This window comes from Eretmochelys imbricata, chromosome 23 (genome assembly GCF_965152235.1).
Source record: "Eretmochelys imbricata isolate rEreImb1 chromosome 23, rEreImb1.hap1, whole genome shotgun sequence".
NCBI lineage: Eukaryota > Metazoa > Chordata > Testudines > Cheloniidae > Eretmochelys > Eretmochelys imbricata.
This window is the reverse complement of record NC_135594.1, coordinates 3428805-3455151: the sequence shown is the minus strand read 5'-3', so window position 1 is coordinate 3455151 and position 26347 is coordinate 3428805. Positions and strand designations below refer to the sequence as shown.

General features: G+C 56.4%; 1 pseudogene; it reads left to right on the top strand.

Annotated features, from left to right (window-relative positions):
- Positions 1 to 1778: 1778 nt before the first annotated feature.
- On the top strand, positions 1779 to 12263 carry LOC144279268 (cytochrome P450 2C23-like; annotated as a pseudogene).
- The last annotated feature ends 14084 nt before the right edge of the window (positions 12264 to 26347 follow it).

Below are 26347 nucleotides of genomic sequence, written 5' to 3'. Positions count from 1 at the left end.
CACCAGAGCCGGGTGTCGCTCCTCCGGGAGTCTCCTCACTCTCCCCGATAGCAAAGCGGGGAGCGAAATTCACCGCCCGCCAGTTTGGCCTCAAAGAGCCGGGAGCAGGAGCCGCATTGAGCCGCTGATTCAAGCAAGGGCACTGAACAAGCAGCGAAGAGAACCCAGGAGCCCCGGCTCCAGCCCATCCCCAGCCATCTAACCACTAGACCCCACACCCCTCCCAGAGCTGGGGATAGAACCCAGGAGTCCTGACTCCCAGCAGCCCCCGGCTCTAACCACGAGACCCCACTCCCCTCCCAGGGCTGGGGATAGAGCTCAGGAGTCCTGGCTCCCAGCAAGCCGCCCCCTCGCTCGCTCGCTCGCTCTAACTACTAGACTCCGCTGCCCAAGCCAGGGATAGAACCCAGGAGTCTTGGCTCCCAGCCCCCCTGCTCTAACCACAAGACCCCACTCCCCTCCCAGAACCGGGAATAGAACCCAGGACTCTCCTTGATTTCAACAGACATGAGGAGCCCAATTACCCTTGAGGATCTGGGCTTTCTGCCCCTGAACAGCCCTGGCGCCTTGCCAGCTCTCCCCCCTCCACCAGCTAGAAATGCCATGTGACACCACCCCTGCCAGTGGCCCCCCCCCCACGCTCTGCTCCCTGCACGGCTGGCACCAGAGGCCTCTGCGTCCCCGGGGGCTGGCGCCACCCCGTGCCAAGTGACCTGCCCCCATCCCTTCATGCCAAGCCTCCCTGGAGGCTCTAGTCACTAAGGGGGCGCCCCACCCGGCCTTTTCTCCCCTCCCCTCTGCAGACGCAAGAGACTTCTCCTCTGCATCTTGCCCTGGTGGGTGCACCCTTGGGGAGGATGGGGGGGCTGCATCTCACATTGACCCTCCGCCCTGTGCGTGTGAGCCCCACCACTCCTCCCAGCCCCTGCTAAAGGTCAGCGTGGGGTGCCAGAGGGCCAGATCCTGCTCGGATTGACACCGGGTTAATCCAGAGTGACTCCACTCCAGGAAAGGGGGAGGGACCCTGGGGCCAGCGGGCAAGGTGTGCCCAGGCCCCGCTCCCCCAGCCCGGTGCACTACCCGGAGGGAATCAGAAGGGTCGGAGCTGCAGCCCCCCACCCACGCAGCAGCACGGGGATGGAGCGGGGGCATTGATGGGGGGGGCTACTTGCTTTCCTGCTGGTGCCACCGGTCTCTAGGCCCGTGGCCAGCCGCTGGGGGGCAACCTGCTTGGAGACCGACTGGCATCTCTTAGGGAGCTCGGCACACAAACACAGTCAGCACCCCTGGCCGGGGTATCTGGGCAGAACCGGGCTACGGATCCAAATTCTGCCCCGGGGCCTCGGCAGCTGCTTGGGCTAATGGGGCAGAGCTGCAGTTTTGTGAGTGTCCCGGCCCCCTCCACTGGCCAAGTGCCCTCAATGCACCCGGCAATTCCAGAGCCCTCTGCTACCACTGAGCGCTCCCGAGTCTTGTCCCCCGCTCCCTGGTCAATAACAATCCCCGGCTGGTCTCCCCCAGCGATCTCAACCCGCTTTGCTGAGGAGCACAGCAGCATTGTCCCCATTGCGCAGATGGGGAAACTGAGGCACGAAGGGGGGGGACGGGAGGTGACTTGCCCCAGCAGACACTCCCAGTGCCAGAACTGGAAGAGAAGCTGAGACCCACTCTAACGCTCCAGCCACTAGGCCGCACCGACCCACCTGGGGAGAGATTTCTCCTCTTTAGGGCGATGGCAGCATGCCCGGGGCGGGGAGGGGCAGCCCTGCCCCGCTGCTATGGAGCTGTTCTTCCCAGGGTGCCCCCAGGGGGTGGAGAAAGCCGAGAGCCCAAAGGTCAGTGGGGGACTGTGCCAAATCTACCTGCCCCACGGGCAGCGGAGAAAGCTACATAGGACACTGGGCAGAACGGGCCCCCTGGTGCATGACAGCGGGGATAGACCCCTCCGTGCATTGATCGCGGCCTCTAACTGTGGGGCCGAGAGCACAGGGACCCACCCTGCCCAGGCTGGGGGGTGCTGGCAACAGAGGGAGTTAGGCTAGGGTCCTTTGTGGGGGGTTGCTGCAGGAATGGGAGCGGGGAGGCTGCCGGGGGCTCCAGTCCATTGATGTCCTTGGTGGGCCAGCCCTGGCTGCCAGGGTCAATGTGCAATTGCTGTGGCAGGGGTCGGCCCAGCGAGTTAATCAGTGACCAGGGGGCAGCCTGCGGCTGGCTATAAGGCCCAGGGGCCGATAGCTGGGGGGCACTGCCGGACACCTCCCAAGGCAGTGGAGCAGTGCGGGCCGTGCTGACCCCAGCCAAGGAGGACGGAGCCTGGTGCCGTGTTGATCACTGGCTGCCTTCTTCTCCTCCTCTTCCTCCTCCTCTTCCGAGCCTCGTCAGGCCAGGGCCGCGGGCGCCTCCCCCCGGGGCCAGCCCCCCTGCCCCTGTTGGGGAACCTGACCCAGAACATCCTCCCACTCTACCGATCCTACCACCGGGTAAGGAAGGGGGCTGGGCTCGGGCGCCAGGACTGGAACCCAAAAGCCAAGGCCGAAGGTAGCTCCCACGGCGGGTCTGTCCGTCTGGCGTCCATCTAGCAGGCATCTTGGTTTCTATCTGCAGGTGCAATTGAGTTACCTATTGCCCTGCACACCCCTTTATCTAGCCCCAGACCCACCCCTCTATCTAGCTCCCCGTCTCCCGGCAGCCCCTCGATCGAGCCAGCCTAAAATTGCCAACCCTCCAGGATTGTCCTGGGATCTGCAGGAATTAAAGGTTAGTTTTTAATTAAAGATTAGGTCATGTGATGAGACCTCCAGGAATACAGCCAACCAAAATTGGCAGCCTCAGGACCCATAGTGGGGGGTGGATCGGAGTGTGTGGCCAAAGCACTGAGCTGTGGCTATTCTCTGCCCCTCAGGGCCCATAGGGGGTAGATCGGGGGAGTGGACGGAGCGCAGTGAGCTGTGGCTATTCTCGGCCCCCCATGACCCATAGGGGGCAGATCGGGGGCATGACTGGAGCACACTGAGCTGTGGCTGTTCTCTGCCCCCCAGGGCCCATAGGGGGTGGATCATGAGTTACAGCCGCCCTGAGGCTGCCCTAAATTACACTGGGGGCCGGGCAGGGTACAAGCAGCACAAAGGGGCTTAAAGTTGCTTTCCCCCATCTCTGCCCTGAGTGGAAACGGAGGCTCAAGCCACCATAGGTAGAAACAACAGGGTCCCTCTAGTTCCTGATTAACTCCCTCCCATGCCCCATTTTGCTGTCTTACCCCTCCCCCTGCGATTCCCACCCCCAGCTCTGCCAGGAGTACGGCCCCATCTTCACCGTCTGGCTGGGCCCGAGGCCCGCGGTGGTCTGTGCGGGTACGAGGTGCTGCGCGAAGCCCTGGTGGAGAAGAGTGATGCATTCAGTGGGCGGGGGCCCATCCCCTTGCTCAAGGAGCTGAACCACGGCTACGGTGAGTGCGGGCTGGGGAGGGTCTCTCTGCAAAGCCCTGCCAAGTGGCATCACACTGGCTCCGCTGCCTCTGTGGCTTTGTTAATCTGTGGAACTGCCCGCCACTGGAGATTACAGCAGGCTTGTAGGAGTCAGGCAGTGCGGGCTACCAGACAGAACACTGGCCTGCTGCGTGACCTCAGGCAAGTCACTGGCACGGCACGCCCTGTGCCTCAGTTTACCCACTTTTGACATCGACAGATGGAAAGAGCCAGGGATTGTCCATAGTCTATGTCAAGGGGAACATCGGGGCTGGCACCATTTTCTCTCAAAATGGGACTTTTGGGATTAAAAGCAAACAAAAATTATAATTTTGTTGGGTTTTTTTGCTTTTCCATCGCAGTGAAACTTTCTGCTTGGAATTTTAAGGGGGTGTGTGGCGGGGGTGTTGATAGAACCCTAAAAATTTTTTAAAAAGTGCACCCAACCCCCACTGCCCCAAATTTGATTAGTCAGGCAATTCTTTTTCATTCTCTGTTTGCCCTCCATGGAGAAAGCCACCTGCTTTGGCCTTTCTGGGGGGGCGAGAGGGGATGAAAACCTTCAAATAATTGTATAGAAAACCCGTGGCTTTTTTCCCCCTCTTTCCCTTACTGTTCAAAATTTTCATGGGGTGGGGGACATTTCCCAATGAATCCCAGGGAGTGGCCGTTTGTGTAACCCATGCTAACCTAACGCGGTGGTTGGGGGTCTATTGGTTAGAGCCGGGAGGAGGGGCGGGGGGGGCTGGGAGCCAGGGCTCCTGGGTTCTATCCCCAGCATTGGGAGGGGAGTGGGTTCTAGTGGTTAGAGCCGGGGGACTGGGAGCCAGGACTCCTGGGTTCTATCCCCAGCTCTGGCAGGGGAGTGGGGTCTAGTGGTCAGAGCAGGGGGGGATGGGAGTCAGGACTCCTGGGTTCTATTTCCAGCTCTGGGAGAGGAGTGGGGTCTAATGGTTAGAGTGGGGGGGGGGAAAGGGAGTCAGGACTCCTGGGTTCTATTCCCAGCTCTGGGAGGGGAGTGGGGTCTAGTGGTTAGAGCGGGGGGGGGATGGGAGTCAGGACTCCTGGGTTCTATTCCCAGCTCTGGGAGAGGAGTGGGGTCTAGTGGTTAGAGCGGGGGGGGGGATGGGAGTCAGGACTCCTGGGTTCTATTCCCAGCTCTGGGAGAGGAGTGGGGTCTAGTGGTTAGAGCGGGGGGGGGGATGGGAGTCAGGACTCCTGGGTTCTATTCCCAGCTCTGGGAGAGGAGTGGGGTCTAGTGGTTAGAGCTGGGAGCCAGGGCTCCTGGGTTCTATCCCCAGCTTTGGGAGGGGAGCGGGGTCGAGTGGTTAGAGCGGGCACGTGGGGCTGGGAGCCAGGACTCCTGGGTTCTATCCCCGGCTGCGGGAGGGGAGCCAGGGCCTCTGTTAATGACATTGGATGACGTCCTCATGGGGCTGTGGCAGGATTAGTAGACAGCAATGGCGAGCGCTGGAGGCAACTCCGTCGGTTCACCCTCACCACCCTCCGGAACCTGGGCATGGGCAAGAAGCCGCTGGAGCAGCGGGTGCAGGAGGAGGCGTGGCACCTCACCCAAGCTGTGGCTGACAAACAAGGTGAGCAGTGGCACGCCGGATGCTGCCCCACGGGCACCGGGCAGCATCCCCCGACAGTGAACCTCGGGCACCCACCGGCGAGTCCTGGGAGCCCTGCTCTAGAAGGGGAGTGTCCAAGTGGTTAGAGCAGGGGGCTGGGGCTGTCAGCACTCCAGCTCTGGGAGTGGAGTGGGGTCTAGTGGTTAGAGCAGGAGGGGCCGGGAGCCAGGACTCCTGGGTTCTATCCCCAGCTGCGGGAAGGGAGTGGGGCCTGGTGGTTAGAACTGGGTGAGCTCGCAGTCCAGACTGCTGGGTGCTATCTCCAGCTCGGGGCGGGGGGAGCCAGGACTCCTGGGTTCTATCCCCAGCTCTAGGAGAGGAGTGGGGTCTAGTGGTTAGAGGGAGCTCCTGGGCGCTGTCTGGTTTCCCCATGTGGGTCTTGTTCCCTGCTGTCTGCTACCCCCTCCCCGCCTTGTCGCAGGGCGCCCGTTCGACCCTGTGCTCGACCTCACCCGGGCCGCCACCAATGTCATCTGCTCCGTGGTGATCGGGACCCGCTTCAGGGGCGACAACGAGGAATTCCAGGAGCTCCTGCGTGTCATCATGTCCAACATGTGCTACTTCCGCTCCCTCCAGGCACAGGTACCCGGGGGTGGGGGGGCCCCCGACAATCCCAGCCCCTAAACAGCAAAACAGCCGCTCGCTGGGCTGCGGCCTCCTCTCTCTGGGCCCATTCCTGAGGCCGGGACGCACCTTCGGCGGGTCGGGAATTCTTCGACAAAGCGGTTTCCCCTTGGAAAACGCCGATTCCCCGGCCCTGGGTGCGGGAAAGGGCCCATTCTGGTGAATTCCCCACTTCCGAAAAACTTGTCCCCACCGGCGCGGACGGTTTTCGAAAGGAAAAGGTTCCGGGATTTTGCGTCCAAATGACTTTTCGCTCCCAAGCCTCTGGTCATTTGTCGCAAAAGCAAACACGGACGAGGCGGGCGCCAAAAAGGACCTTTCGACGGTCCCGTGCTGGAATTTCTCTCAGCCCCAGTTTGGGTTTGTGAGGATTTGCGAGATGTCCCGATTGAGGGCAGGACATTTGTCCCGCCGCTCACCGGACGGGAAAGCCATTTCCCAGCCAGCTCTGCTCAGCAGCCTCCGCGGGGAAACTGAGGCAGCGAGGGGCGGTGCCGGGACGCCCAGCAGATGAGTGGCAGCGGTGGGATGAGAACCCAGGGCTGCTGAATTCCAGCCCAGTGCTTTAGCCTCTCTTCTCCCTCCCTGCTATTAAACGGTCACCCCCCCCGCTCCATCCCATCTCTCTGCTCCCCCCCCCGGCCCCCCCCAGCTGTACAATACCTTCCCAGGTATCATGCACTTCCTGCCTGGCCAGCACTGGCGGATATTCAGGGAATACAAGCACATCAAAAACTTCATCCAGGCCCAAATGGCATCCCATCAGCGCAGCCTGGACCCCAGCGCCCCCTGCGACCTCATTGACTGCTTCCTCCTGCAGCAGGCCAAGGTGAGGGGCGTCCCGGGGGGCAGGAGGAGTCAGCGCCCAGTGAGCGGCGGGGTAGACGGCGGGGGAGGGGACCGCGGCTGGAATTCAGTCCCATTGATTGGGGGGGACGGGGGGGTTGATGGGATCCTGCAGTTAGATTCCCATAGATACAAACACCCCCACCCATCCCTCTGCCCACCCCTCAACGCACACACCACCACCCATCCCCCCCACACACACACCCTACCCATCCCCCCATCCATCCCCATGGACACCCCTCTAACCACACAGCCCCACCCATCCCTCCACATACACACCCACCCATCCCCCCATCCATCCCCATGAACACCCCTCAACCCATCCATCCCCCCACCCATCCCCATGGACACCCCTCAACTCACACATCTTCCACCCATCCCCTCACCCATCCCCCCATCCATCCCCATGGACACCCCTCTAACCACGCAGCCCCACCCATCCCTCCACATACACACACACCCATCCCCCCATCCATCCCCATGAACACCCCTCAACCCATCCATCCCCCCACCCATCCCCATGGACACCCCTCAACCCCCTCCACCCATCCCTCCACCCATCCCCATGGACACCCCTCAACTCACACATCTTCCACCCATCCCCTCACCCATCCCCCCATCCATCCCCATGGACACCCCTCAACCCATCCATCCCCCCACCCATCCCCATGGACACCCCTCAACTCACACATCTTCCACCCATCCCCTCACCCATCCCCCCATCCATCCCCATGGACACCCCTCTAACCACGCAGCCCCACCCATCCCTCCACATACACACACACCCATCCCCCCATCCATCCCCATGAACACCCCTCAACCCATCCATCCCCCCACCCATCCCCATGGACACCCCTCAACTCACACATCTTCCACCCATCCCCTCACCCATCCCCCCATCCATCCCCATGGACACCCCTCTAACCACGCAGCCCCACCCATCCCTCCACATACACACACACCCATCCCCCCATCCATCCCCATGAACACCCCTCAACCCATCCATCCACCCACCCATCCCCATGGACACCCCTCAACCCCCTCCACCCATCCCTCCACCCATCCCCATGGACACCCCTCAACTCACACATCTTCCACCCATCCCCTCACCCATCCCCCCATCCATCCCCATGGACACCCCTCAACCCATCCATCCCCCCACCCATCCCCATGGACACCCCTCAACTCACACATCTTCCACCCATCCCCTCACCCATCCCCCCATCCATCCCCATGGACACCCCTCTAACCACGCAGCCCCACCCATCCCTCCACATACACACACACCCATCCCCCCATCCATCCCCATGGACACCCCTCAACCCCCTCCACCCATCCCCCCACCCATCCCCATGGACACCCCTCTAACCATGCAGCCCCACCCATCTCTCCACATACACACACCCATCCCCCCATCCATCCCCATGAACACCCCTCAACCCATCCATCCCCCCACCCATCCCCATGGACACCCCTCAACCCATCCATCCCCCCACCCATCCCCATGGACACCCCTCAACCCCCTCCATCCATCCCCCCACCCATCCCCATGGACACCCCTCAACCCACCCCCCACCCATCCCCCCATCCATCTCTATGGACACCCCTCAACCCACACATCCTCCACGCATTCCCCCACCCATCCCTTCATCCTCATAGACACCCCTAACCAACCCATCCCTCCAACCCCAGACATCTGTATCCACCCACACCTCTACCCACCAATCCCCCCACCCATCCCCAGACACACCCCTCTGTCTATCTAGCCAGTCACTGACCCTACACTGGTCACCCTATTTCCAGTAGGGATAAGGAGGTTTTAGTACCGTTATACAAGGCACTGGTGAGACCTCCCCTGGAATACTGGGTGCAGTTCTGGTCTCCCACGTTTAAGAAGGATGAATTCAAACTGGAACAGGTACAGAGAAGGGCTACTAGGATGATCCGAGGAATGGAAAACGTGTCTTATGAAAGGAGACTCAGGGAGCTTGGCTTGTTTAGCCTAACTAAAAGAAGGTTGAGGGGAGATAGGATTGCTCTCTCTAAATATATCAGAGGGATAAATACCAGAGAGGGAGAGGAATTATTGAAACTCAGTACCAATGTGGACACAAGAACAAATGGACATAAACTGGCCACCAGGAAGTTTAGACTTGAAATTAGACGAAGGTTTCTAACCATCAGAGGAGTGAAGTTTTGGAATAGCCTTCTAAGGAAAGCAGTGGGGGCAAAAGATCTATCTGGCTTTAAGATTAAACTCGATAAGTTTATGGAGGAGATGATATGATGGGATAATATGGTTTTGATAATTAAATATTCATGGTAAATAGGCCCAATGGCCTGTGATGGGTTATTAGATGGGGTAAGATCTGAGTTACCCAGGAAAGAATTTTCTGTAGTATCTGGCTGATGAATCTTGCCCATATGCTCAGGGTTTAGCTGATCACCATATTTGGGGTCGGGAAGGAATTTTCCTCCAGGGCAGATTGGAAGAGGCCCTGGAGGTTTTTCGCCTTCCTCTGTAGCATGGGGCACGGGTCACTTGCTGGAGGATTCTCTGCTCCTTGAAGTCTTTAAACTACGATTTGAGGACTTCAATAGCACAGACATAGGTGTGAGGGGTTTTTTTGTAGGAGTGGTGGGTGAAATTCTGTGGCCTGCATTGTGCAGGAGGTCAGACTAGATGATCATAATGGTCCCTTCTGACCTAAATATCTATGAATCTATGAATCTATTACCTCTACGTAGACTCAGGCTGTCTCTTCTCCAGCTCTGATTCCTGCCCCAACGCTCGTTCCTCCCAGCCCCCTGGAGCCAGGCCAACCGTCCCTCCATCTCCCCAAGGCCGGGGACCGGGAGCCTGGCAGCCTTTGGCCGGGCAGCATTGGCTGGCGGAGGGCACCCCTTGACCCCAGCTTGCGGTGGAGGAGTGGGATTGTGCCTCACCGGGGTCCCCCCACCCTCGGCCCTGTGCTAGGAGCAAGGGAAGGAGCAGCCAGAGTTTGAGGATGAGAACCTGACGGCGCTGGCCAACTCCCTGTTCATCGCCGGCATGGAGACCACCAGCAACACCGTCCACTTTGCCCTGCTGGTGCTCAGCAAGTTCCCGGACATGCAAGGTGAGTGCAAGTGGCCGAGACACGCTGGCTCCCTCCCCCGGCCCATCCCCAGGGGGCCATGCGGGGGGGCCCTGCGGATAATCCCCAACGCTCCCTGCCTGGGGGACCCCAGCTGGCACCATACAGAGGGCTCCATCCTCAGGCAGGCGGGGGCTCCTCCGGGCTGCTCTGGCAGCAATAAAAGGGTCTCAAAAGGAGGGGGACCTCCCCCCGTCCCGAGGATCCCACCCTTCCATCCCTCACTTGGGGGGCCACCCCAGCCAGGGTGAAGCAGATGCAAGGACCCTGCTCCCAGTCACCCAGGGCCCAGAGGGGGCGGCTCAGGGGCATGGCCAGAGCGCGCTGTGCTGTGGCTATTCTCTGCCCCCCCTAGGGCCCATGGGGGCGTCCTATGAATTAGAGCAGCCCTGAGGTTGCTCTGTATTACATCGGGCACTGGGCAAAGGGGAGAACAAAGGGGACTTACAGCCCCCCCATCCCAGTCCCGAGAGCAGGGTGTGGGAGACAAGAACAGGGTCCAAGGAGTGAGAAGGAGGCATAGGGGAGAGGGTGCAGGGGAAGAGCCCCCAGCCAGGCAGGAGGGAGGGAAGAAGGAGGTAGGACCTCTGCCCCTCCCACCCCCACTCCCGATCCATCATGGGGAGGCCAACCAGCGTGGGGGAGGGCAGAAAAGGTGATGCAAAGGATCCTGGGAAAAGTGTTACTGTCTGGAAGGGGGGCTGGCCATAGAGGGTGGGGGAGGAGGTGGAGGTATGGGTGAGAAGGGGAGGCTGGCTAAGGAAGGAAGTGGGGGGAGGAACACACATGGGGGGAGCCCCCCCTTCCCTGGTGTGCCAGGACCACAGGTGTCTCCTGGCAGCGCGGGTGCACGGGGAGCTGGACAGGGTGGTGGGCAGGGCCCGGCCCCCAGCCCTGGAGGACCGGCTACAGCTGCCCTACACCAACGCCATGCTGCATGAACTCCAACGCTACCTCGACCTGGTGCCCATGAGCCTGCCACACGCCACCACCTGCCCAACCTCCTTCCGGGGGTACCTCATCCCGCAGGTGAGACACACAAGCCCCCCTCCCCCAGCCAGCACTGGCCCCAATGCGGCGAGGGAGGGTGGGGGGGGGTCACTGGCCCAGCTCTAGCTGAGGAAATGCCACCCTGCCCCCTTATAACTTTCACTTCCCCATGCTGCTGTGCCGCTAAACTGCAGCTGCGTCCCATCCCAGAGGTGGCTACATCTCAGCACCAAGCAAGGGATGCCTGGGCAAGCAGCTGCCCCGTCCCACCCCAGAGGTGGCTGCCTTTCAGTGGTGGGAGAAGGGATCCCCTAGCCAGCTTGGTGATGAAATGTTATGCGGCCAGCACAGGAGCAGGACATTCTGGATTCTCCTCCCCGCTCTGCTGTCCATTGTGTGACCTCGGGCCCGTCCCTTACCTGCCCCGTGCCTCTGTTTCCCTCTTTGGGAAAGGGACATAGCGACCCCTTGGGGCTATTATTTTCTTTCCAGTCCTATTGCCGTAAAATGCCTAAAACCTCACACTGTCAGTATCTTGTCCCCGTCGCCCCCCAGGGTACGACCATCATCCCTCTCCTAGCCTCGGTGCACTTCGACCCAGCCAGCTGGGAGACCCCGGAGGATTTTAACCCGGGTCATTTCTTAGATGAGAACGGAGCATTCAGGAAGAGAGACACGGCCATGCCCTTCTCTGCAGGTAATGGGGACACGGGTTCGCCTCCCATCTCTCTCGTGTGCGCTCACACAGAGCAGGGCTCAGCCCTTCTAGCAGGGGGCAGCAGGGACAGGGACACCCCCCCGCCCCCGCAGGGCTCAGCAAGCAGGAGAGATGGCAGAGGCTCAGGGCCGTTTCAGTTCTGAACAAAGACCCATGCAAAGGCCTTGCCAGCCTCTCGCCTGACCTATGACCCGGGGAGCAGCCCCGGGGATTTCAGCCGGTGAGATCGTCACTACTGGGTCCTGCTCCGGGCGCGTACAACAGAACACAGCTGCACCCTGGGGCAGGGACTCAGGACACCTGGGTTCTATCCCCTGCTCTGCCAGGTGACCTGAGGCAAGTCATTTCCCCCTGCTCTGTGCCTCAGTTCCCCCCCCCCACATTGCCTGTTTCAACTGGGCACTCGCTGGGGCAGGGGCTGCCTTTTAAAACCGCCGTTCCCCCTTGGAGAGGGGACCGAGAAGAGCCCCTAAAAGGCCCCGCGGGCTGGAGAAAAGGCGAAATGGGAAGAGATTGAGCGTCTCCGAAAGAGGCAACTTGCCCCTGGCATTCGAAGTTCCTTCTCAGGGGCTGCTGCAGTTCCCAGCTGCTGGCTGGAGGCAGGGCCCCGAGCGGCACCAAGAGACCCAACCAACGGGCATGTCCTCTTGTCCCCCCTCCAGGGAAGCGCGTGTGTCCCGGCGAAGGGCTGGCCAAGGCGGAGATCTTCCTGTTCATAACCACCCTGCTGCAGAGCTTCACCCTGGAGCTGCTCACGGACCCCAGGGCCATCGACTTGGCCTCGCTGCGGAGGGTTTTCCGGGGCCAGGGCCTCACCTACAAGCTCCGTGCCATCCCATGCCCAGCGTAGAGCGGGGCAGGGCGGGAAGAGGCCAGACCCAGATGTCTTCCATGCCGGGGTCCCTGGAGTCACATCAGTCCCTCTGGGCCAGCTCCTGATCTCATTTACACTGTGGTGTACATCTAGAGTAACTCTCCTTTCACACCAGTGCTCCCGGGGCCAGCTCCTGATCTCATTTACACTGTGGTGTACATCCAGAGTAACTCTCCTTTCCCATTAATGCTCCCGGGGCCAGCTCCTGATCTCATTTACACTCTGGTGCACATCCAGAGCGACTCTCCTTTCCCATTAATGCTCCCGGGGCCAGCTCCTGATCTCATTTACACTGTGGTGCACATCCAGAATCACTGTCCTTTCACACCAAGTCTCTCTCCTTTCACACCAATGCTGCCAGGGCCAGATCCTGATCTCATTTTCACTGTGGGGTAAATACTCCGCTGACTTCACTGGAGTAGGAACCAGACTGGAATCACGTGTAAATCTGGAACACCTTCCTGGATGGCAGCGGAGTCACTCTGAAGTGACTGAGATCAGAATCTGCCTTTGTGAATTCAGATCTACACACCCATGATGCACAGGCTAGCACGCAGCTGTTCCGGGCTGGAGCTTGGCCCCCTGAGTTCTAATCCTGTCCCTAACACTGGCCTGCTTGGGCAAGTCACATCTTGGCTCGGTGCCTCAGTTTCCCCTCCCTAATAATTAACTAACCCCACGGATCATTAACCCTGGCACTGCTAGGTTGTGGTCAGCACCTTTGAACCTGCTTTTCCCAGTGCTGAATTCTTCTGGATGTGTTTCCCTGAGAGCCATCCTCAGCGCTCAGCCACGGTTTCTCTGTCTCACGCATGCTGTCTGCTCGTAGTTCGCTTGTAGAAATGCCCTGGGGGTGTATCTCAGCATTGCTGCTCACTGCGCTTCCAGAAAATTGACTGACACAATGAACGGCAGAAAAGACCAGAACGCTTGGCAATGTCTTTGTATGTTTTGTGTGTATCAGTGAGACAATGGGGAAAGACAAACCGGTTAATATCAGACATGTGGAAGGATGGGGGGTGGGTCAGACTTTGGGTAACTCACTTCCTGTCTCTGAGCCTCAGTTTCCCACTGCCTGTCCTGTGTCTCTCTTGTCAGTTTTTTGGAGGTGGGAACTCAGCACCAAGTGATCAGGGAAGTGGGTCAAGTGCTGGACAGGACTCAGGAGCCCTGGGTTCTCTTTCTGCCACTGAGCGACCAGGCCCCGCTGTGTGCCTCCGTTTCCCCTCCCACCCTTTGTCTATTGAGACTAAGCTCTTAGGGGGCAGGGACTGTCTCTCACTCTGTACCTGTGCAGGATTGCGCCCCACTCTCAACCGGGGCCGGTAGGTGCTACCGTAATACACCTAATAAACACCACCACCTAGCACTTGTCAGCGGTGGATCTCAAAGTGCTTTACAAAGGAGGACAGTGAGGAAACGGAGGCATCGAGCGGGGAAGCAATTTCTCCCCGCACCCCCACATGCTTAGAAAAGAAAATAGCTCCCTGCCAAGGGGCAGAGAAGTGAAGCCCTGTCTTGGGTCAGAAACCATCATCTTCGAGCCAGAGACCGGTAATTTTCAATCTGGCGAAAGGTTAAGTATCGGCTGCCCTGCAGATCTGTAGGGAGGCCGTGGCACCTGTGGGTTTTTATTAACAATGTAGGGACGGCATAGACTCAGATGAGTGGGTGACACAAAATGATATGTTTACTTTAGCGAGCGCTAGGAGAAGCCGGCGGGGAACTGATTGCTGAAGTGCAAGCAAGGGGGTGCTCATCGCAAAGGGCAATGGGAGCTGCGCATTCGAGCTGATGAGCTCTCAATAAAGAGCGAGCATGGGGGGAAAACCATCTCCCTGACAGCTCGGCGAGAGGCAGCCGCTTGATGAGCACCACGAAAGCCGGAGGGACAAGCGGCTGGGCTGAAAGTGATATTGATGATAGCATCACAGAGGCGTAGCATGCCCGTCCCCCCAACAGCAGCCTGCTTCGGCTCAGCAAGAGGGGAGCCAGGCAAGAGAAATGAAGAGGGGTTGAAAAGAACAAGGCCATTCCGGGAGAGAAGAAATCAGAAGGAATGTGGCTAGAGGCATGTACAATCCAGAAAGGTAGCCGGGTGCCCCTGTTGGCCCGGATTATTGTCAAACAAGGCACTGATCACTCGTCAGAGTCGCGGGCTGCCCAGGGAAATTGAAAGGCAACTGATCGAAGGACCGCACCGTTAACCTGTGGAACTCACCGCCACAAGATGTCACTGAGGCAGAGAGCTGGTATCCTCAGGACTGAATAGTGCGGCTGGGCTCACAACTTCCTGATCACTCCCATCTGGCTGGCAGATAGAGCAGGCTTATGTCCTTGCTGCGCCATGCACATCATGGGAGGTAGAAGCAAGGGCTACACATGTACCTAGATAGCAGGGTCACCCAGAGGTATGTCGGCTAGGATAAAAATGTATCGGGAACAAACACACTCCTAGGAGGGAGGCAGTGGACAGAGCACTGGTCTGAGACTCAGGACACCTGGGTTCTAGTCCACTGGTTTGTTCGGCAACCTTGGGCCAGTCACTTTCCCCCTCTGTGCCTCAGTTTTCCCCACCTGTAAAATGGGGGTATCAATACCGGCCTCCTTTGTAAAGCCTCTTGAGATCTCCCCGTTGATAAGAGTGAGGGATTATTATTAGCTGGGTAAGAACTACCCTGCAGGCAGGTTTTGCAATATTTGAAACCAGCACCTGTCCCTCCAGAATGGGGGGGGGGCTGTCTCCTGGAAAGCAGGGACGCTAGAAAAGATTTCTTGACCATGGCAGACAAGCAGCTCAGCGTGAGGTCCCCGGGTGACGCTGGGGCTAGCAGGGCTGATGCCGTCCTGGGCTGTATACATGGTGTTAGCGATGGGATTCCACCTCTGCGCACAACCTTGATGAGACCAATACTGGGCTACTGCGACCAGCTCTGGGGACCGTGTTTTCAAACAGACGTTGAAGGCCTGTGAAGGGGCAGAGCAGAGCCACAAAAATTCTTTGAGGGTGGGAGAAAATGCCCGGTGGTGAGAGACTTCAGGAGCTCAGTCAAAGAGAAGAGACAGAGAGGTAAGTCAAGCCCAGTGTCTAAACACCTCCACGGGGAGAACCTATCGGAGACTAAAACTGCCCTTCAGTCTCACAGAGAAAGGCAGAACATGTGCCAATGGCTGAAGGTCAAACCCAGACAGATTCCCGCTGGAAATCAAGCCACGATTTTTCACAGTGCCGGCAATTAACCGTTGCAGTGAACATCGTGGGGAAGGGGTGAATTCTCCATCTCTGGAGTCAGATCCCAGCTGGCTGCCTTTCTGGAGGAGGTGCATTAGCCAAACTCAGCACCAAGGGGTCAGAATGAAAGTCTCTGATCTGTTACACGGGACAGTCACTAGAAGATCTAACAGTCCCTTCATAGAATCATAGAATATCAGGATTGGAAGGGACCTCAGGAGGTCATCTAGTCCAACCCCCTGCTCAAAGCAGGACCAATCCCCAATTTATGCCACAAATCCCTAAATGGCCCCCTCAAGGATTGAACTCACAACCCTGGGTTTAGCAGGCCAATGCTCAAACCACTGAGCTCCTTCATGCCTTACAAATCTACCCGCCTAGAAAGTAAGACTCTGGGATCAGGTGCATTTTCTGGCCTTCCTGCTCTATGACTTAGAGACATTTCTTTTTTCAAACCAAGTGATATCCCCCAAACCCTTGGCTGCCTTCTGGCCTTCAAACCCCTGAATCAATTCATCTGGCCCAGCTAGTCCAAAGGCCCATCTCTGACAGCGGCTGGTCTCAGCTGCGTCAAAGGAATCCTGTCCCTCTCTCGGCCTGTGGCCATGAGTTCCACAGGCTAATTTGGCCTGGTGTTTAAAAAAAACAAAACAGCTCTTCCTTCCATCAGCTTTAACCTGGCCACGTGTGGGCGGCCAGCATCGGTGGGGACAGTCCACCAGTTTAGAGGCAACCGTTTCCATCAGATTTTCTTTTTCTAATTTCTGTTGGGATGTTATTGGCTTGGGGTGGGGCAGTTTTAGGGGGTTCTGTTCTGGTTTTTGTTTGGGGGAGGATTGGGGTTGGGTTTGTTGTTGTTTAAGTTTACAAAAAAAAAAAATTAAAAATCGACATCTCAGGCCTGTTTTATTGGGCACCGTCCCCTTCAAATGCCAGCTGGTTTCAGATGGCGCTGAACAGACTCACTGGTGTGAGACGCCCTTTCGCGGGGCGCTGCAGGGCCGCTTGCTGGCGGTTCCCACATCCTGCAGCTTGGGACACAGCACAGGTGCCAAAGGGACCCAGCTGTTCTCTGGGTCCTTGGCTGGGGGGTTTCTGCTTTAGACGATTCAAAACGGGGCCGCGTTCTGAGAATCGGCTGGGAATAAAGAAGACGACCGGGGGAGGGTTGACGCATTAGAGGAGCCACAAACCTAGGCTGAAACTCACTGGGGCAGGGACTGTCTTTCTGGTCTGGGTTTGTCCAGCACCTGATGCAGTAGCCAGGGTCCTGCTGTAATATACCTAATAGCATCAAAAATGTACAGCACCTGGCACAATGGGGGCCTAGGCCATGCCTGGGGTGTCTAAGAGCCACCGTAATACACCTAACAGACAATATTTGTTCTTCCAATAATTTACATCCCACATGCAAAAAAATATAATCTAAGATCTAAGATCGGGGGAGGGAGGGATAGCTCAGTGGTTTGAGCATTGGCCTGCTAAACCCAGGGTTGTGAGTTCAATCCTTCAGGGGGCCATTTAGGGATCTGGGGCAAAAATTGGGGATTGGTCCTGCTTTGAGCAGGGGGTTGGACTAGATGACCTCCTGAGGTCCCTTCCAACCCTGATATTCCATGATTCTATGATCACTCAGATATTCCCAAACTTCCCAGATTCCAGAAGATCCTGCACTTGTGCTAGGGCCCAGCGGTAGATTTTCTGCCGCTTTGAGCCGGGGCCTGGGAGTCTGGGGTTGAAATGGCCAAGGATTGTATAAGACAGGAGGTCAGAGGAAACCCTAACTCTCGGCTTGGTGGGGTGGGACATAGGGCGTGACAGAGACCCAGCTCCGGGTAATGCACCCAAATCTATCCATGCAGGAAACTCTGAGCGAGGTGAGTATGCTGCTTCCCAGTCCTTGCATTAGAACCCAGGAGCCCTGGCTCCCAGCCCCCGTCCCGCTCTAACCACTGGACCCCACTCCCCTCCCAGGGCTGGGCATAAACCCAGCAGTCTAGGCCCCCCACTCCCACTTTAACCACTAGGCCCTACTGTCTCCCAGAGCTGAAATTTGAACCCAGCAGTCCTAGCTCCCAGCCTTCTGCACTGACCACTAGATCTTGCTGCCCCCTGGAGCTGGGAGAACCCAGGAGTCCTGGCTCTCAACCTTCAGTGCCAGCTGCTATTCCACCCCTCTTCCTGATATAAAGTCTCTCCTAGATCTGTATAAAGTGGAGGCTGACGCAAAAAAACTGGCCCCAAACTTTGGGGGCAAATTGGCATCCGGATCCTAATTTCATGTCCAACTCCTGGTCCCTATCACAGGCCAAACCCACCCCCACCCCTCCGAACCTCAGATCTCCCGGCACCTGTGACCCAAACAAGCGGGGCCTGCCCCAGCTGCTGCGGCTCAAACTCTGTCCACCCTGCCTCCAGCACCTTGCTGACTTTTGCCCCTTGGCGTCAGCACAAAATCTTTTCGTGTGCCCCCACCAGACACGAGTCCCCATGACTCTCCCCGGTTCTGTGCAAACCAGAGTGAAAACCACGCAGCAAAGCAAACTTGGGATTTCGTGAGCAGGGGGAAGTCCTTTTTACTTCCTCCTGATGTGGTTTCCGATTGGTCGAGACCTCAGAAACAGAGAGGCAAGTTTATGCTAACGTTGTACAAAACCTCCCCAAACCCTACCTCACTTAGCCAGGATACTACCTGGTGGTTCCTCTCCAGAGATCATTCCCTTGCAACCCTGTTTGCACGCACCTGCCTAACCTTTCCATTTTTCCTTTCCAAACGTGAGCACTAAGGATTCGCCCCGTGCGCCAAAAGCAAAACCACGTTTTCTTTTTTGCAAGGTTACAAACAGAAAACGTCCAGGGCATAAAAGCCATGGCAATGGGGCAGCAGAGACAAAGTCAGCAGCGAAAAGCAGGTGGAAAGAGATCACAGCATCCAGAGGAATTGAACCACCATCCTGGCAGTTGCTCTCACAGGTACGGCTTTTTCAGACCTTAGGGCTGATCCCAAGTTTTCTGTCGAAACTTCAATGCAAGGGGAAAATGGGGGAGGAAGGGTTTGCCTGGTTGAAAGATTTCACAGAAGGCACCTGCTTTCCACAGAAACGTTCCCGTTTTCTCGGGAAAACCGAAACCAGATTTTTCGGGGCTGCAAAAGGTTTTCATTTTCGGCTTTAACTTTTCCAATTTTCTTCTGAACACGTTCAGGGTTGTGGCCTACATTTTTTAGATTCTGCCCTAAAAAAAGAAATCTGCTTTTGGTCTCGAATGATTTTGCTTTTGGCAGTTTGGGGCCTAAAACGTTTGGCATTTCAGCTCAAACTTTTCAGGTGCTGGCAGCTTTTGGCCTAAATCTCTTTGGCCTTCGCCAGTTTTTGATCCAAAGATTTTGGGTTTCTGCTCTTTAACAAAAAGCGTCCAAATTTTCTGCAGAAAAAAATCCTCTATTTTCCAGCCAGCACTCATAGATTTCTTTAGGTCACTTACAACCTGGTGAAAATGTAAGCTGCTGAAATGTTTTGGCCAACTTTTGGTGCCTCAGTTGCCGTTGGGTGAAAATCTCCTCCCTCACTTCAAATGAAGAAAGTTTCTGGTCCTTGAAGTTGTGGAGAAGAGGCTGAATTTATACCAGCTGGGGATCTGGCCTCACTGACTTCAGTGGAGTTACGGCCAATTACCACCAGCTGGTGGTCTGGCCTTACAAAGTCAGGACAGTATTAACCCATTTTAGAGAAGGGAAAACTGAGGTACTGAACAGTGACACAACTCAGCGCCCAAGTAACACTGTAGCACTGAGATAGGACCGAGCCATCATGATTCCTTCGGCTGCATTGTAGCCCCTGGATCATATTCCTGCCTTGTGCTAATCTCTCCATTACTCAATTTGCTGATGTAAATGTTGTTAAAAAATAATTGAAATCCAAACTGCGCCTGGCAATGAGCGACTTCACTGGGCAGACACCGACAAGTCCCATAATTAAACAGCCACATGGTCCATCTAGCCCAGTGTCTTGTCTTCCAACAGAGGCCACCAGATGCCTCAGAGGGAAGGAATAGAACAGGGCAATTATCGAGTGATCCATCCCCTATCGTCCACTCCCAGCTTCTGGCAGTCAGAGGTTCAGGGACACCCAGAGCATGGGGTTGCATCCCTGAGCATCTTGGCTAGTAGCCATTCATGGATCTGTCCTCCAGGAACTTATCTCATTCTCTTTGAATACTGTTATAGTCTTGGCCTTCACAACATCCACTGGCAATGAGTTCCACAGGTTAATTGTGTGTGGTGTGAAGAAGTAATTCCTTTTGTTTGTTTTAAACCTTCTGCCTATTAATTTCATTGGGTGACCTCTGGTTCTTGTGTTATGAGAAGAAGTAAATAACCCTTCCTTATTCACTTCCTTGTTCACTTTCTCCGCACCAGTCACAATTTTATAGACTATCATATCCCCCCAATCTGGTCGTCTCTCTTCCAAGCTGAAAAGTTCCAGTCTTTTGAATCTCTCCTCATACGGAAGCTGCTCCATCCCCTAATCGTTTTTGTTGCCCTTCTCTGGACTTTTTCCAGTTCTCGTATCTTTTTGAGATGAGGCGACCCGAATGGCATGCAGGATTCAAGGCATATTCATCCATCCATTCCCCACGCACTCCCTTCTATCTAGCCATCCCTCCCTCCCTCCCCACAAACCCATACAACCCACCCGCCCTTCAGTTGCTTGGAGTTCAATAGAAGTCAACTCCGATCATTAGGTCCATGGGCAAAAATGATCCTTTCATTCTGAGAGCCGAATGATCGTACCCCTGCAATTTCTGTGCTGCAAACACCTGCCAAGCGTGATGTAGTACGGCCGTAACACACAAGGCAAGCAGCCAACTAAATTGCTGCGACTCGAGGAGTGAAGCCATCCCGCCTCGTTGGTATTAATTAGAAACAAAACCTAGCGGCGTGTTTATGCAAGCCGGCTTAGCGGAGACAAAATTGCTTCTTTTCCCGAGGAAGCGTTCGTTAAGCGCCATGGAACCCCGCTGGATGTTTAATTATACGCCCCGCGTCAGAGACTTCCTCACACGAGTCGGCCCCATCTGTAACGCAAACAGTCTCCGTAGACGCCCCAGCAACGTGTGTGAGGTTTGCCACACAGGGAAACTCTCTCGCTTTGGGCCTGGCATTCAGCGTGTGGGCGATCACAGAATGGCAGAGATCGGGTGCATTTCAAGAACTAGAAACCAGACACCCCGAAGCCAAGGGGAAGCTGGTCGGCAGATCATTACGGAACATGAATATTCACGCTTGGGGCAAGAAGGGAGCGAGGTGACTGGGAGATCGTTGCTCTCCAGGGCAGGGACCGGCTTGTTCTGTGTGTTCGTAGGTCACCTGGCACAACGGTAGCCTGGGTGCTACCATAATACACCTGAGAGCAATAACATGTACCGCCCCCAGCACAGTGGGGTCTTGGTCCAGGGCTGGGGCTCCTTGATGGTGTGAGAATACAAAATAAATAAATAGGGCTGTCCCAGAGTTCAGGGCAATACAGCCTAATGGCCAAAGCCTATGCAATGGCCTTTTGCAACCCAATTCACTTCCCTGCCCGTTGGCAGTGTCCATGGCAGGTTGGATGGGGTAGGGGGACCCGGGCCCATCCTTCTGCACCAGGTCTCGACCCAGGGCCCTAGGGAACAGACGCCTCGCTGCTCAGTCTTGGTCATCCCCCTCCCCGGGTTGCTTCCTACCCTTTCTTCCAACGTGGGGGTCCCTCGGCCTCGGCGGCCGGCTGGAGGGGTCTGTTAAGAGTCCAACCCAGGATACACGTCTGCGTTCATTAGCTGCCATGCTCGAACTGGGCTGTTCCCTCTTATCCGCTGGTCCCCGTGGGAGCATGCCCAGCAGGGCAAGGGGGTATGTGGCTTCCTTGGCCCACAGCGTGGGGTTAACCCCCTCCGGCCCAGTGTGGGGTAGGTACACCCCATCCCCCACCGCAGTTCAGCCCCACTCCGCTCCCAGGCCTAGGTGCCACTTGAGTCTCAGACCAGGTGCTGAGGCCCTTGGGTTTAGGGTGGAGGATCTGGGGCTGAGCTCGTCAGAAAAGCTAGCCCCAGTTGAAGGTGCAGAGCCAGTGGAAAAATCTGGCCAGCAGCTCTTGCTGAATGGCTCTGGCTCTCCTGCTCCGCCCGGAGCGAGTTTGACCCTGGAGGAGAACCGCTTGCCTGTTCTAGTGACTAGTTCTGCTAGAGGACAAGGACTTATCGCTACCCCCACAGCTAATGATGTCACTCCTTCAGGGCACGTCCACACTGCCCGCGAAGCTCAAGCTCTGACTCGTGTTTGAGCCCATGCCCGCCTCCCGTCCACACACAAACCAGTCTGACTCGGGTCAGCAAACACGCAGGCTCCAGGCCCTTGGACAGGAGGGTGGGTCAAAGCCTTTTGCAGCTCAGACTGCAGCCCCAGCTCAGAAGGTCCCTGTAATGCAGTGTGGATGTGTTAGCACGCTGCCAGACTGGATCGAGCAACCGAAAGCCCAGGTTTACAATGCAGTGTGGACGCTCCAGCATGGGCTTCAAAACCCCAAGTTCAGAAGCCCGGGTCCCCAGACCCAGATTAGCATACAGAAGAAGGGTGTGACACTGGCTAAGGCATGCGGCTGGAGTGCAATTCCCTGCTCTGCCACCCCCTTCCAGTGTGACCCTGGAGGAGTCACGCTGCCACTCTGTGCCTCAGTTTCCCCATCTATAAAAGGGGATAACAGCACTTCCCTCCCTCGCTTCTGTGTCGTGAGGATCAGTGCGGGTGCTGCTCAGATACTATAGGAAAGGTCAGACACATAAGGATGGCAGCTAGTTCAAGTGGAAGCAATCTGGACTGGAGGTTCTGGTCCAAAGTTTGCTGTTGATGGTCCAAGCATGATTACAGCGGGGCTCCCTTGTGTGAACAATGGCGGGGGGGTTCGGTTTGTTGGGGGGAAAAAATTTTAAATAAGAAAGAAAATAATTTCAGGTCAAACCAAAAAGGAAATTTTTCCAAATTTGGAGCCTATTGAAAAGTCTAAAAAAAAAAAATGAACGAATTTGGAGTCAAACAAAGGCTTCACTTCCATTCTGACCATTTTGGATTGTTCTTGAAATAAAATGGGAGGATATTTGAAAAACAAAAGTCAGCCCAAACCCAAAATCAACCCTCAAAACTTTTGATTTTTTTTGACCAAATCAATTCAACCAAACTGACACAAATTGGCAAAAACATTCTGGGGTCACCAGATCCCCCCACCCCAAAAAGTTTTGGCTGAAAAATTTCTCTCTGCCCTAATATTGTGCGGTGAAAAGACCATACTTAGGAGATTTTTTTTGTTTTTTCAGGCGCAGTCACTATGAGCCGGACCCTGCTAGTCTCAGCTCTCCTGCTGGTATTGGTGGAAACTTTCGCCGAAGGGGCTCCGGCAAAGAATTGCCAACTTTCCCAATACAGATCCCTTCTTCCCCAACATATCCAAGCCTTCAAGGACTTCAGGGATAAATACGTAAGTAGAGGCAACTCTCGGGGGAGACATGAAACCGCTGTCCCAATCCCTCGTGATCTGAAGAGTTAGCACAAGGGATGGGGGTAACTCCAGAACTGGAGCCAAATTGTAAATTTCATGCTGTCCCTGGCAGTTTCAGTGATATACAGAAGGAAGTGATTGCCACTTCCTGTCCTAAACGGTGGTGCCAGCCACTGCCATGTTCTGCCCCAGAGGTGGCTGCATCTCAGCGCCGGGTGACAGATCCCTGCATTAACATCCCCACATCCCAGCCCAGAGGCGGCTGGATCTCAGCACCGGGTGAGGGATCCCAGTCCCACGCCCCACCCCAGAGACGGCTGCATCTCATGGGTGGCTGCCGAGAATGAAGTCACTCTAAGGTAAAGTGCGACCCTGCGTTGCTCTGATGCCCGAATGGAGGAAGTTTCTCTGCATGGCCCAAGGAACGACTAACCACCCACGTTGCCTTACCCCACAGGGAAAGACGATCCAGGGCGCTGTCATGAACTGCTCCGACAAGATTTTCAGCCACAAGCTGGACCAGCTGCCGGTGAGAGACCCCACGGCGGAGACACGTGCCCTCTCCCCCTCTCTGCCCCATCCCACCCTTCCCCCTCCCTTCCTCCCACCCTTCCCTCTTCCCCACGCCCTCCATCCCTCTGCCCCCCCATTCCACTCTCTTCCTCTTCCCCCCATCCCCATGCCTGGCCAATCCCCCAGACCTGCCCTCTGACCCCAGCCCTGAGGGTCCCCTGCTGCTCCACTCCAGTCTCACTCAGACATCCTTCTGCTGTGCCCCCCAGGCATGTCAAAACTTGGTGGTGCTGGAGAAGAAAGTAGATCTGACCATCAGGGTCATTCAGAACCTCAGCGAGCCCGAGCTGGTCAGGAGTGCGTCCGGGCCCCTGGAGATCCTGGCGAGCATCGAGGAGGACCTGAGGAGCTGTGTGAGTACCAGCACTGACGACCACCACAGGGATGCAGCCACCTCTGGGGTGGGACATGGCAGCTGTTTATACAGGGATCTCTTGCCTGGCACTGACATGCAGCCACCTCTGGGGTGGGACACAGAAGCTGTATATACAGGGATCCCTCGCATGGCACTGAGATGCAGCCCTGCCACGTTGGTTCAGAGATTTTAAACAAGGCTGTCCCAGCCTGGCTGCCCTCTCTGTCCCCACGTCCCTCTGCAGTGGGATGGGATATAGCAAGCTTTGGATTTCCTGTCCCAAATGTTTGACCCGTTCCCCACCTCAGAGGCTGCTGCCTTTCAGCGGGGGGTTTTGTGGATTCCTGAACTCGGGGCTAGCTTCCACTCCCAGTCACAGCAAAGTGACTCCCCGGTGCTACGCCTGGCCCACAGCAGTGCGTCATGGAGCACAGAATCCGGTTTGTAACGAACATACGAGTCTCCAGGATGGATCAGAGCTGAGGACGGTCTAACCCGGTATCCCCTCACTGACAGCAGCCAGCATCCTCATCACTCATACCCAGGGATGAGTTTAAACCTGGAAGCAGGAACCCCAGTTTCCCTGCCAAAAATCTTAAAATTAGCATTAGCTCTTATAACACCGGCAATTCTTGTGCTCCTTAGAAACACCCCTTCCTAAAGCTTGCTAAATTCCTGCCAGGCACAGCACCACCTTCCCCAGTCTGTCCTCATGCTAGCTGCTGCCTAAGTTTCCCCTCCCCCATGAGCTTTTCCAGCCCTCTATAGAAAACACCTGCCCTTCCCAGCTGGGGCTTATCATAGACCAGGTTGGCAGGCCCCAGGCTCTTAAAGGGGCAGGCCACCCCGTTACACTGAGCTTGCCAACTTCCTGTGGCAATGAGTTCCACAGGCCAATTGCATGTCACGTGAAAACATATTTCTTTTGATCCCTTTAAGGTGAGCTGAAGGCAGCTTTTTCCAGTGCTATGAGTATATGGATTATATTTACACAGACACACAGAGTAGGAAACTCACAACTACCGCTCCCTTCTAGTATACTCATGCAAGTGGTGGTGGCTTTATATCACATGGGTGTAGCTAAAACATATCCCAACATGTCTCCGCGTTGTCCGTGTAATAACCTCCAAGCTGGACTGTCACCCAGCTTTGACCCCACAACCTTCTGCACACCCAGACCCTCTTGCGCCCAAGCTGGGGAAGTAGCTCTGGCCGCTGGGCACCTGTACGCACACACACATGCTTCTTTTCCAGTGAAATCCAACGTGCCGCAAGCCAACCGGGAGGGAATTGGAAGCAGGCAGTTTGGCTTTTCCGGAGGCGCAGAAGCCCAGCCGGAGCCTGGGGAGTCTCTGGGTGGGAGAAGGCTGGTGCCATGCAACGAGCGGCAGGCCGAGAACAGCTGCTGGCCGCCCTCGGCACACCAGAGCGGGGGGGCCGTTTGTAACTCGTTCTGCCCCGACTTTCAGATCCAGTTGAAGGGCCTGGATCACGATGCTGCCGGGCCGCTGCCCATCCTCGCCAAATGGCTACGGAAATCCCTTGCCGGAAAAAGTGAGGTGAGAATGTGGGGGCGGCACCCCGGGCCTTTGCCCTATGGGTCTGGGTTTGTACAGCGCCTAGCGCCGGGCATCTGGGGGGGTCCTGCACCGTGGCCAGAGCACATGGATGCTACCATAATCCACCTAATAGCAATACAAATATATAGTGCCTGGCACAGGAGGGTCCTGCTCCATGGCCAAAGTGCCTAGGTGCTACCGTAATACACCTAGTAGCTATACACATGAACAGCACCTAGCGCCATGGGGGCCTGGTCCGTGGCAGCTACCGTAATGCACCTAGTAGCAATAAGAACGTACAGCACCTGACATAATGGGGTCCTGCTCCATGACTGAGGCTCTTAGGTGCTACCCTAAGGCCACTGTGGATAAATCCCTGGTCAGTTGCACCCTGGGGCATCGGGGCCAGTTGAGATGAGATGGGGGAGGGGCATCCTGAGCCGCTGAGAAGGAAAGACACCGCTGGGATAGTAGTGAACTCTGTGCACATCTGTACATGTGCACATGTCTGTACCCGCACACACCACTGCCCTCTGCTGGCTCGAGTCAACAACACTACAACCCTGTGTCCTATCCCTTCTAGTGCTGACGGGTAGCGGCGATTCTCCTTTAGCCCAAGTGACCCGAGTTCTATCTTCTGCCGCCGCCACGCAGCCCCAGCGCTCCGTGCCAGGCTCTGAATCCGCGGCTGTGACAAGCTGTAATGCCCACTTGCTATTTCTCTGGTCCCAGGAGTCTGCCATATGCCTGGAGGGAGGTCTGATCTTCAACCTCTTCCATCTACTGAATGAAGATCTGAAGAATGTTGCCTA